At 48.0% G+C, this 12,880-nt stretch overlaps 1 protein-coding gene across 3 annotated transcripts in view; it reads right to left on the bottom strand.

Annotated features, from left to right (window-relative positions):
- MGAT5 (alpha-1,6-mannosylglycoprotein 6-beta-N-acetylglucosaminyltransferase) overlaps nt 1–7,884 on the bottom strand; it is a 336,921-nt gene extending 329,037 nt beyond the window's left edge. For all 3 annotated transcript variants that reach the window (XR_013401979.1, XM_015109959.3, XM_015109960.3), the window contains exon 1: nt 7,527–7,884. The gene's annotated coding sequence lies outside the window, so the exon portion shown is untranslated. The remainder of the gene's footprint in view (nt 1–7,526) is intronic.
- Nucleotides 7,885–12,880: the final 4,996 nt, after the last annotated feature.

Here is a 12,880-nt window from a genome sequence, read left to right as displayed (position 1 = left end):
CTCCAAGTGTAGAAGTTAAGTGATGCATCGCTTTTCAGATAAGAAATCAGAATCACTAAGCACAGAATCGGTCCACATGAAGACAGTCAGCTAAGTGCAGAAGCCTCACCTGCCACAGTCGGAGTTCACTCACGATGCCACGCTGCCTGGACAGCTCATCTCGTGGCTCCAGCACGCCAGGCCTGGAGCTTCCAGCCTGCACCCATGAGAGCTCCATGACACTCCTTTCTTTATTGGAGCTACGTGTTTCTTTTTTTGTTTTGGGGGGGGTTTATTTGGAACAAGCCTGGGGGCGGGGGAAGGGGGAACCTTCCCTTTGATGGAGCTCACTGCACATAAGAATTGCAAAGGAGGAATGGTGAACCTGTAAAAGTTGATCCTATTTACCCAGAAGAATTATATTTGTGTGTAATGTACAGTGAAGACTGCCCACATAACAATGTCATCTTTAAAACTGCCAAGCATCATAGCTAAAAATCAAATAAAGGAAGAAAGCGAGAATGTCCCATTAAGAACTTTTTTACAGAGGGAAGGCAATCAAGATGAACAGAGGGGCTTGAAGCCGTGTTTGCAAAGGTCTTACACAAGACTGGGGACGCTGCATGATGAAGATTACTGGGGGAAGGGGACAGAGGGAAACTCCTCTTCCCTGCCATATCCTCACCGGGTGGGGCCTCTAACCCTAGGTGCTCTAAACATTACAGGAAAGGGGAGGAAGGAAATATACCAAACAGAAACACTAAGAAAGATGCCAAAGGAAAACAGAGAGATCACACACTGCATGAGGCAAAGATGGTGCTTTTTCTTTGCATCTAAGAAAGAATCGGTCATTTAGAAAACTCACCGGCATGGATGCTTGTAAATAACAAACTGGAGGTGAAAATAACAGATGGTTAAAAAAAAAAAAAAAAGCAGCTGCAAAACCGCAAGAAGACTGACACCAAACTCTCTTACGTTGAAAGGTAGTAGTTACACACTGAATGTGTAGACAGAATCTGGCCCTGCTGGTGGCAGTATGTAAACACCTAGCCACATCCCCAGGGCGCTGTGTGAGGAACCACAGAAGGCTATGAGCCTGGTCATCGTCCCTACTCTTTGAATCTCAATGAATCTCAATTTCCCAAGGGAAAAAATAGCTTCACTAAAGGAAAGCAGGTTATTTCAGGGCTGAAAGTAAGGACCAAGGTTTTTTATTTCTAAACATACAAAGATAAACATCCCCAAAGAGAGTAACAATAAAGGGCTGATTCTTCTTAGTTAAGCTTTTCAGCTGTCTGCTAAATAGTCTACCGGTAAGGGCAAAAACAATCTGAATGTGTTCTCAACCTTCTTTTCAATTTAATAAGGGAATTTCAGTTATGTTACACCTCTTTTGCCACATGTATAGGATTAAGCAAGATGACGAACTGAACAGATCTTTGGAGTGCCTTCAATCCCCTCTTACGTCTCAACCTAACAACTGAGGCCCAAAGTGGTCACACGGGCTGAATTAGTGTGTTCTTCATCTACATTTCCCTTTATCACTAAACTTAACTCTCCTGGGTGTGCACTGACCAGGCTTAGACTTTAAACTCCTTGGGTAGCCAGGGACTATTTATTCAGCAGAAGCATTCCGAATCAGGAGTAGGTGAGGGCAGGAAAGGAAATGGGTGCTCACTGCTATGTCCAACGGGAAGATTCCACAAAGTGTGGCGACCTCGGGTTCAGAGGAGCATTTTGTGTGGCCCTGCTCTCTCTCTAGGATTCCACAGACACTGCGGGAACGTCTTCACAGGCACCCTTTATCAGAAATGTTAAGGAAGAGTCCTCATACCTCTTCCAGGTCACCCCTCACCCACCCCATACTCCTAAAGAAAGGAAATCAAGGCTGAGAGGAGCCAGCAGCCCTAAAACACAGAGAATTCGTAAGAGTGAAATGGAAAATCCAGCCTAGACTGAATTCTTATGATGTCAAACTTAAAAGATGACATGAGAAAGGGAACCCTTCATTCCAAAGGACATAGATTCTCCCAGCTGGGGATGATAGGAGGGAACGGGGCCACACCAACCTGCTCCCCACCACATTCCAAGGTGAAGCTGGGTGTGAGCACACAGTGGGCTCCAGGGAGGAACAGATGCCCAGTAGCCATCAATTCTCTTCCTGTATCATCCCTATAAACAAAGCAGGCAGGCACCCATTATCAACTGTTACCAACTGTTCCTGTGGGACCACAGATGAGATGGGAGGTCCAGCTCTGCCACAGTTGCCTGCTGGTGAGAGTTTGAGAAAGTCCCTCCAACTCTCTGCACGGTGACCTCAGCTAGAAAGAGGAGGGCCCCCCTGCGGTGCCGCTGGGTATCTATGAAGCCCTCTCGGCTTGGGTTGGAAAGAAGGTGCTGGCTAGTACAGGGCAGGCTCATCAGCCTTAACCACTACTCACAGCCCATCCCGCACTGGCTCTGGACCTAGACCACCTGGCTTCAAATCCTTGCTCTGCCACTCAGTAGCTGTTTGTGACCTTAGCTAGATTTCCTGACCTCACGATGTTACGGTCTCTCCATGTATAAACCGGGAATAACACAGCATCTACCTCATTGTTCAGGGAAATACCTGGAGTACAAAAGAAGCATCTGCAATAATGCCAATCGGGGAAGATAGATGTTTTTCATCGCCATCATTCCTATTTTCTTGCCCACCTTTTCTGATGTTTCTCCACCAAGACATATAATACAATCTCTATGATGATCACCAACATAACAAACTCCCACGCGGGGACCCAGACATGGAAAAGACCCAAAACAAATAGAGTGGAAGGCTTTTCTCTGTAGGATACTTACAATAAGTTTTAAAAAACATTTCACCAGCATGACAGGACTTATAAGCAGTCTGTGCACCGAACTACAACATTACAGCGTGAAGTTCAAACAGGAGTGGGTGGGTGGCACATGTTCCCTCAAGGGCCAGCCACACAAATCACAAAGGGATGCAAATAAGTGAGGCTGTTATTATTCTAGGGATAACCTTGAAGTGCTGACATTTTAAAAAGTAAACCTATTGCAAGCACCAGTAGTTAACTCTTACTAGTAACAGAAGTACTTGAGTGTAACTCATTCCTGAGTTCACTTTGTCAGGAAATAGAGTGGAGAAATATTCCTTAGCCATTGCAGGGAGCCACTTGAGCAAGGGTCAAGATCCAGCAGGCATTAATGCCAGCCTGGCAGTGAAGGTGACAAAGAGACAGTGCCAGTTTACAAGACAAACTGCTCCCACCAAACCCAGCCACCATAGCGTATAACCCTTGCCTGTCCTGATTTTTAAGACTGGGCAGAGTCCCGAGAGGAAAGCCCTGTTCCCATTCCAGAAGATTGCGTGTTTAGACAAGAGAACTGTGGGATTTTGAACAAATAAAGTGATTCCTCCAAACCCTCCCATGAACACACATAGCCCTGCAGATATGACAAAGTCAAGGAAGGATGCACTTAATTGTGACAATGAAAAAAATAAATAAAACAGCCCAAATGGGCAAACGCAAAGCTCGAGTCCAAACTCCTCAGGCTGAGAACGTGGTTACAGGGCTAAGGCTCCTGGGACCCACCTTGGCGGCTTTCCAAGAGCTATTAGTTTGCATTAACACACAGTAAAAGAAGGTCTGATAAATTAAAAGTGAGATAATTTAGGAGGACATCTTTATACCCAGCACCAGCCCAGTGCATGGCACATGGCAGATGCTAGATAAATGCTCATCAGCAGCCAGCATCAGTCACAACTGTGAATGTTGACACAGGATGTAATACATGTATAGGGATATGGCTTAGATTAGAGACTTTAAGGGTTGGAGAGATCATTACTTAATTTCAAAGAGAAATTTGAAAGTGTAGCCATCTTCTGGCTACTAAGAGTGACTCTATACTTCAAAGCAATTATTAACTTTAAAGGCAGCCTGGTAAAACCTGCACTGACAAGTCCCAAATGCTTATTTATTTCTCACCCTATCTTCTCAATTGTCACCCAGATAGCAATCCCCCCATATAAAATTATTTCCTCCCTTTTCTCAAGTATCATCTGAATTATAGCAGTCAAAACTACCCATCAACCTGTTCATCTGACACCAGGACCCTTCCCCAAACTTTGAAATTCACCACAGGAAACCCCCAGAGACAAAGCTAACAGCACACACTTTCCTGAGGCCTATTATAACAGCATCAACACAGAATGCCACTCCCAACCACTCCTCCTCCATGCCTCCTAGGGCCAGGAGCCCATGACACATAACGAGGAAGGAAGACAATGAGTTCCTACTGTGCTTAAAGCCTCTTGAGAAAGAGCAGAGCAGCCATCTGTCTGTATGACGGGAAGGAGAGGCCATAAACTTTCCAACCCAGATCTTACAGATGACTGCTCTTTGCAGTTTTCTACACATCTCTGCAGGGTACACTAGTCACTGCCTGTCCCCTGCCAAAATTAATCCAGGGATGTCTCTGTAATGCCTTAGATCCTGAGACACATGGAACATTAGGGAAAAGTTGTGTCAAATGTCAGAGTGATACCTAGAACGGTGCCTGGGAACTCCTACTTCCAAAGGCCTCCCCGTCAGCTAGGGTCACAGGGGATTCTAGCATTTCAATGCTTTTGGAGGACGGCTGCACAGAAGGTGGCTTGGTTATTTTAAAACTAAGAAAATTGAATGGGATGAGAGATTATGTGAATGCCTGTGATTTCCTGAGGTCCCTTCCAGCTTCCAGATTCTACCAAAGAACACAGCATATGCATGTACATAGGCACACACCTCTTTATAAAAATGTATACAGATGAGGGAATATATATAAATGAGTACTATATTCACACTTCCAGACACAAAGCACTTGAAATGCACACTGCTGAGGAGATCAAAAAGCCCATGAGCTGCTCTGCAGCAGCAGCTGGAGCACACAGTTGCCACCGGCAGATCGGGGCAGAACTCCCCACGCCTCCTGCCATTGCAGTTCACCTTAAAACCAACTGGTGGCTGCTTGTGTAGGTGCAAACCCTGCAAAGCTCCAAAGCAGGACTGCAGATTCCTTCACCGAATGACTCCAGTCACGAGTGTCCTAGAGTGAAGAAGGCAGGGTGAAACAAAGGAGGAGATGAAAGAAAAAGCCCAAACCCTATGCCCAGGCAGAGCCACCCCAGCAGAGGCAGATGCCAGACAGAGCAACTTCCTTCTCCTCTTCTCCCAGCCCCTACAAAGGGTGAAACAGTCACCCTTTTGCCCCTCCTCCATCACCTTGCTTTTCAGGGCCTCTCCAAGTAAGGCTGACGACATGGGCATTTAAATGAGCATTTAAAAGCAGGGTGATGGAGGAGGGCAAGAGGAAAAAACTAAACTGGAAAAAACTAAAAAGCTCTCTAGAAAAGAGAGCTTTGCTCTAAGCCGGGCACGGTGGGTCACGCCTATAATTCCAGCACTTTGGAAAGCCGAGGCAGGTGGATCACCGGAGGTCAGGAGTTCGCGACCAGCCTGACCAATAGGGTGAAACCCCGTCTCTACTAAAAATGAAAAATTAGCCAGGCATGGTGACAGGCGCCTGAAATCCCAGCTACTTGGGGGGCTGAGGCAAGAGAATCGCTTGAACCCGGGAAGCTGAGGATGCAGTGAGCTGAGAACGCGCCATTGCACTCCAGCCTGGGCAACAAGAGCAAAACCCCATCTTAAAAAAAAAAAAAAAAAAAAAAAAAAAGACAGGAGAGCTTTGCTCTAATCTTAACTGCCAAATAAATCTGAGGATGCCCATCTCAGCCCTGAACAATAGCAACAAAAATAATTTATAGGAAAGAAGTGGGGACGGGGGGAGGGGGGTGAAAATTCATTCACGAAAGATCTCAGGTGCTTTGCCCTTCATGAAAAAATGTTCAGTGATTTTCTCGGATCCGACAAGGGAGTTCTGATGCAGCCGCAAGGCTTAGGATGTTCATTCACGACACAGAGATTAACACTGGGGAGTCTCTTGGAGTAAAAACCAAGTTGATCAGGTCCTGACAATAAACTGGGGGGTGGGCGGTCAGTTCAACGACCTAGCTTCCCACTCGCATCTCTTTAGAATGAGGTGCTACCTCTAACACTTGGGTCTGGGTGTGTTTACAAGTGCGATGTTGCCATCCACCCGAACCCCACAGAAACCCGAGTTTGCCCCTTCCCAACTTCACAGACCTAGAAGTACCCAACCTCCCCTAACTGGGCCGCCAGAGCCAGGTGCAGATAGCGGCGGCCACCCGGGGCCAGGCCTGGCAGTGGGTCCCAGGAGGGCCGGGCCCTAGACCGAATCCATCCACATCACCCGGTTCCCGCAGCCCTGAGGAGCCAAGCACCCATCAGCGCTCCAAACGCCTCTGGACAATGCAAGCGCCACCCCCTTCCCTCTTCGGCTCTTCCGCGCGGCGGCTACAAAACCACGGCTTTGTGTGTGACAGCAAGTGTGTGCGCGAGCGTCCCTGGGCTCACACACCCCCTTGCACCCCGCCTGCTCGCCGCGCCAGGTCCGGGCACCAAGAGGGCGCACAGCGCGCAGGTCCACCAGGCTGAGAGTCGCGCTCCAGGCCTCTGGCCACCCCGCCACTGAGAGCAGGGGCTAACACCCACGCCCCCAATCCCGGCTGCGGGGACAGCGGGGGAGAGCAGAGCGCGGAGCTCAACTGAGGCGAGGCAGGGGCCAGGGGCGCAGAGGAGCCACAGGCGAGAGCGGCGCCCACGACTCTCTAGCCCCGCCGCCCCCAACTTTGCGAGCCAAGGGCCAGGAGTGGGCCAGGAGCGGGCCGGGGCGGCTCACGACTCGGCAGGAAGTTCCCAGGACCGCACTGAGCATGCTCTCGGGGAGTGTGTGCGCGGGTGTGGGCTCTGCGCTCCCTGCAGCCTCCCAGACCCGGCAGCAGCGCTGAGCGCGCCGGCGGGATCGTGGACCCGTGGGCCGTCCCCTAACAGCTGGGGCGCCCCCGGGCCTCCTGGACCCTCAGGCCCGGAGCACCGGCCCGCCGCATGCCTCCTCCCTAGGGGCTCAGGGCCAGCCTCCCTCCTTCTTCCTTCCTCCCTACTGGCCTCTGGCCGAGCCCGCCCAGTGCGCCTGGGTCCCGAGGACCCCGGCCCGGCCCACGCCTGCGGCGTGACCCCCACCGAGCTCCTCCGCGGTCCGAGCGCCCATCTACCATCCCTGGCCGCTCGCCTCCAGCCCGCGCAACCAGAGCTTCCTTTGGACTGTCCCTAGGAAAGCCGACAAGCCCCCTCGTCACGGGGCCTGGTGGGTTCAGCCTCCCCCGGGAGGCGCTGCCGGGGGCAGGTGGGCTCCTCAAGGCTTGTCCCCCGTCTGCACTCCGGGGTCCTGCAGAGAGGCCGGGGCCGGGGCACCCACGCAGGCGGCAGAGGAACGACGGAAGGAAGCCCCCGACCGCGCCGACCCCGGTGCGGGCTCTCCTCGCCCGCGCCCGGTTCCCCGTGCCCCCAGCGGTCCCCTCTGCGCGCATCACCCCGCGGGGATGACGAGCTCCGACGCGATCATCCCGATCCGGCAGCTCTTACCTCCTTGTTGGGCAGCAGCAGCAGCCAGGAGCACCCGCCGGCCGCCGTGCCCACGGGGCCCAAGGCGCTGGGTCGCGACGCCCCGAGCCTGCGGCGCGGCTACCTGGGCTGGATCGCGCCCGGGGCCGCCGCCGCCGCGGGAGCCGCAGGGCCGCCGCGGAGCGGGCCGCGGCAGGGACGGTCTGCAAACTACCAGCCTTGGCGGGGCCGCGCGCAGCGCGTCCACACTCAGCCCCGACGCAGCAGGGACGCTCCTCTGGGAGCTCAGTAGACCGGGGCGGGAGTCTGTCCTCAATTCCTGGCAACCCTCCCCTAGTCGACCTCACCAACTTCTCCCCGCTTCTGGGCTCGTGGCTCTAGGAGGCAGAAATTCCGGCCGGGGACGTTTGGCAAACTCCCCGCCCCCGGCCTCGGGCTCAGCCAATTCGGAACGCCCCAGCTTCTCAGGGGCCGTCGGCAAACTCTCAACCCTGTCTAGGAGGACTTCTCCCAGCCACTCTGTTCCGCAGCCCAAGGGGAGAAAGGAGCGAGCGCGGGACCTCCGATCGAGGTCATAAATAATATTCTAACAAGGTCAGGGGCGGTGTGCAGATATTGATATGACAATGCATCCTCCGGAGTGGCGCAGTCCAAGCCCCAAAGGACAAGGGGCCTTACAGCAGCGAAGCCCAGTGATGGGGAGACTGTGGTCTCAACCATCTTACGGGTGCAGGCAACTTTAACAAAACGCCCTGAGGCTGTTTACTCTTTCTTAGAACGCATTACACAAAGCAGTATGTATACAGCCATTTGGTTTTCGTGACCTAGGGCAAGCCACTTAACCATTTGAATTCATCTTTATCTATGAGCATAATAAATGCTGCTTCATGAGGTTACTGTGAAGATGATATGAAATATATGTGAAATACTTAGGGATATCTGGCACTTAATACATGAAATCCATTCTTCCTTCTCTGCCCTGCTCCCACTCGTGGATTTTAGGAACACTCCAGATGAGCTAGCTGAAAACTGCACTGTTGTAAATTCACAAATAAAACACATCCTGTGCCCTGAAGGCACCACAAAGAACATTGACTGACATGACAGATTAAATCCAACCAAGCCCCAGGAGAGAGAATGCCATACATTTACATCGATAAGCATTATAGTTTATTGTTAAGTAGTATCTGGAATGGAGGAAGAGTGGGCTATTAAGTTCGTGGTAGAATCCACAAGATCATAACCCCAGCAAGTTCCAGACCCCATAACCAGTCACTACATCCAGACCTCATAAGGATTCATATTCAGTTTCCTCTGATCTGCCCTGCAGGACTTCACCCCTACTTCGTTGTCCTCTCTGGGGTCTTATTTCTTGGACTTAGATTACCCCCACCCTACTACCCACCCTCCCCACCAGAGGCATTTACAAACTGAGAATCATGGAATTTTTAGACCCTAGAAATGATTCAGTCCCTCTCCTTCATTTTGTAAGTGAGCTCATAGCTGGTTGAGGTCTCCTGACCCCAGGACCTTAAAAGGGCACATCCATAGCCTCTCCTGCACTGAGCAAGTTCTGGGCTTTGGGCACCTTATGTCAATCCTGTCTTCAAGCTTAGCTGGAGGAAATGGCTCTAACACTTCCTGACCAGATGAGCCCCAAATTATCAGCCACTTGGCTCCTCAGCTATTATGAACTGTCAAGTCAAGATACTAAAAAACCACAGGGAAATCTGCAAGGCCAGGATGACTAAGAAAAGACCTTTTGGTGAAATCCCAGTAATGTTCTGAGGCACGTATTTCCCTCAGTCCCTTGAGAGAAAATAGAGTCTCTAGCTCTCCCCAAGCACCAGGAGGGAAATAGAAGAATGGTGACATCTGGTGGCCGGGACTTGCTGTACTTCATACAGATCATGCAGATTCTAATCATAATAGATTGGATTTGAAGCCAAGTTCCCACGGGTGGTTAATAATGGTAACACCTGGTTGCCTAGAGATTTCTGAAAGGCATCAATCATTTCAATTTTATGAACCCGCTGCTATAGAAGATATTACAGATGGTTTTGTTTCAGGATATTTTTTATAAAAAGTATATGTGTATATAGAGAAATTAAGTAAATTCGCTTGTATACACAAATATGTATTTTCCATATATGTATTACATATTCTATTTCTTTATATAAATAATACACCTGCAATGCCTTTAAGAAAAATTAATACTATCTAAATTGTTTTTCCCACAGTTAAGATTACAATTTTTATTATTCATTGCTAAAGGACACCGTTTATAGACATAAAGATGCTTATTAGGATGCAGCTGTATATTTCATCACATCCTCTCAAGAGACAATTCATTAAAAACTTGGGAAGAAAATAACATAACAGGATTTCAATAGTAAAAGCCCTGGCAGCTGATGGCCAAGGTCATGCATTCCTGGTGAAAAGAGATTCACTTTTAGCATTTCCACCGCTTGCAAACAACGGGTGTCAGGTTAAAAAAAGAAAGATACTTAGGACTATTTCACAACAATGCAACAGTGTCTGTTGGTATTGCTAAGTCTACTCTAACTGTATTGCTTCATTTCTTTTCATTTGTCTGTCACATGTATAATACTTTAAATAATTGCTCGATTATAAGCATAGTAAACACAGCTTTTTACATATAATCAAGTATAGTCAGCCTCTGTATCTGCGGATTTCGATCTGTGATTGATTGAATCTGAGGATTTAGGATCCTCCGAATCCATGCTTACAGAGGACCAACTATGTATTGTTTCTCAGCATCTCTTACAAAGCTCTATGTGAGTTATATTTTAACAATTCATGGAGCAGATTTTACTATACCTATTTCATAGAAAAAGAAGCCAAGACTTAGAAAAGGTAAGTAATATACTTACAGACAGGCAATGCTGATCAGGATCAGAGCCAGGATCGAACCCAAAGTTTGCCTGACTCCAAAGCCCAGAACCTTTCTATTATGCCATGCTGTTCACCCCAGACAACCAGGAAGAAAGGAAGATCCAGCAGAAAGTACTGTGAGTAATACCATAAATATTAAAGGGGATATTTAAGGTGCCCTACATAGACCAGGTTTCTTGACCTATTCAAACTGCATGAAAATTATAAGCAACAAAAATAACAATTATGTATGTAAACCTTATAAAGCTGGGACCCATGTGGTTCAGTCTTTGAACTGGTGTCTGTGAAATAAACAAAGGAAATATTTTTCTGCCCAGGACCTGAACTCTAATGGCTTGAGGAATTATCCACTATGTAATCTTGGTGCAAGATAAAACCTCTGATGGTAAAGGTGCTTACCAAATTTTTAGGGCAGCGTTGCTAGTGGTAGTGCCATAATGCTCATGATGTAAGCTGTGATGCCTGGCAGATAGCGATCCAGGTGACAATGTCTTCACCTTGCCAGATTTGAGGAGTTCTTTCTATATGCATTCCTCTGGCCTCCACCTTCTTCTTCTTTCTTGTTTCTTCTCTTTTTTTTGAGACAGGTTCTCACTCTTTTGCCCAGGCTGGAGTGCAGCGGCATAATCACAGCTCACTGGCAGCCTCGACCTTCGAGGCTCAAGTGATCCTCCCACCTCTGCCTCCCAAGTAGCTGGGACTACAGGTGCAAGCCATCACACCCAGCTAACTTTTTAATTTTTTTTAATAGAGATGGGGTCTCTCTATTTTGCCCAGGCTGGTCTTGAACCCCTGGGCTCGAGTGATCTTCTTTAATTGGTCAGAGTAAGTTTCTGTTGCTTGTGGTTAAGTAGCCTGACTGATACAGACATTTGAATTAACAGGCATAGACCCTAAGGGAAATAGATGAAATCAGGGATAGGTTATCTAGTCTGATTAAGGTTGAGGGCTGAAAACTCAGCTTCTTTAAAGGTCTTTGATGCAGGTAGCCCATGGTATACAGTGGCAAAAGTTTGTTATCAACTGTATACATCTACAATGAAGTACCCATTGAAATCAAGCTTTGGGGTAACCAAGTGACAACTGAGCAATGAGACTTAGGAATAAGATTCTCACAATAAGACCGTGAGAGTAAGGTGGTTGTTTTTTATGGAGCTGAACAGCTTTTTTTTTTTTTTTTTTTTTTTTTTTGAGACAGAGTCTTGCTCTGTCACCCAGGTTGGAGTGCAGTGGTGTACTCTCAGCTCACTGCAATCTCTGCCTCCCGGGTTCAAGCGATTCTCCTGCCTCAGCCTCCCAAGTAGCTGGCACTACAGGTGCACGCCACCATGCCTGGTTAATTTTTTGTATTTTTAGTAGAGACGGGGTTTCACCATGTTAGCCAGGATGGTCTCCATCTCCTGACCTCGTGATCCACCCGCCTTGGCCTCCCAAAGTGCTGGGATTACAGGTGTGAGCCACTGCACCCAGCCTGAGCAGCTTTAAAAAATAAAATTACGAGCTGAAATTCTTACATTCTCAGCTCAAGGTACCTATAAACCAGGGCTTTTCTATGACTTCTGAAACAGACAAGCAGAAAACCTTTTGATTTCTAGCAGGTGGAGGTCAAAGTAAGTGAAAAAACCTCAAATATTAATCTTTTGGATTGCTGAATTACAAAGTCACTTGCATTCATAGCCTGACCACTCTCTTATTTGAAACCAAAAGCATTAATTAGAACTTCATTAGGACCCTGAGGATTGAATGGAGTTACATAGGACAATTCAGATGACTTCATTGATGTACTCCACACCCCTCAGGCCTTGTGTTGGCTTCCTTTGCCAAATGAAGGCAGTCATGAGGTTCTTGCTGCTTTGATTGAGATCCTCTAATGACCTGGCTTGAGGGTGTTGACTTGAAACTTTATACCCTGTGCCAAATACTCCTCATTTTCTCTTACTACAAATCCCAGCACTCCTCAAAAGGCCAATTGGAAAGGCAAACTCTGAAAGAAAAGACTTATCCATCATAGGAGGTGTGAGATTCTGCTAATTTATAAAAGCAAAAGTCCAGGGAATATGTGTGGAGAGAAATTCTGAGAATGCTAGACCAAGGAGGGAAGAACATAGCCTTAGATGAGGCTGAATGTATCGATATGGAGGCATGAGCAAAGATTCTAGACTCAATGGGTTCACCTGGGCAGTTGGGAGTAGCATTAATCATCTGCTTAGTTAGCTGCTGAAATCTAGACTCATGAGGACTGATGTAAACAATAATGCTAGTTGGCATACATGTAACCCTTACTAGGTGCCAAGCACTTTTCAAAATGCTATCATATATCAAATTATCTTATTATAATAATAAACCTATGAGACAAGTGGTAACATCCTCATTTATAAAAGGGAAAACTTAGGCATATATAGGTTAAATAACTTGCCACGTGCAGCTTGTAATTGGTAAAGCTGAGATTCAAATCAGAT

This window comes from Macaca mulatta, chromosome 12 (assembly GCF_049350105.2).
Source record: "Macaca mulatta isolate MMU2019108-1 chromosome 12, T2T-MMU8v2.0, whole genome shotgun sequence".
Classification (NCBI taxonomy): Eukaryota; Metazoa; Chordata; class Mammalia; order Primates; family Cercopithecidae; genus Macaca; species Macaca mulatta.
The sequence above is the reverse complement of the archived record's forward strand: the minus strand, read 5'-3'. Positions and strand labels throughout refer to the sequence as shown.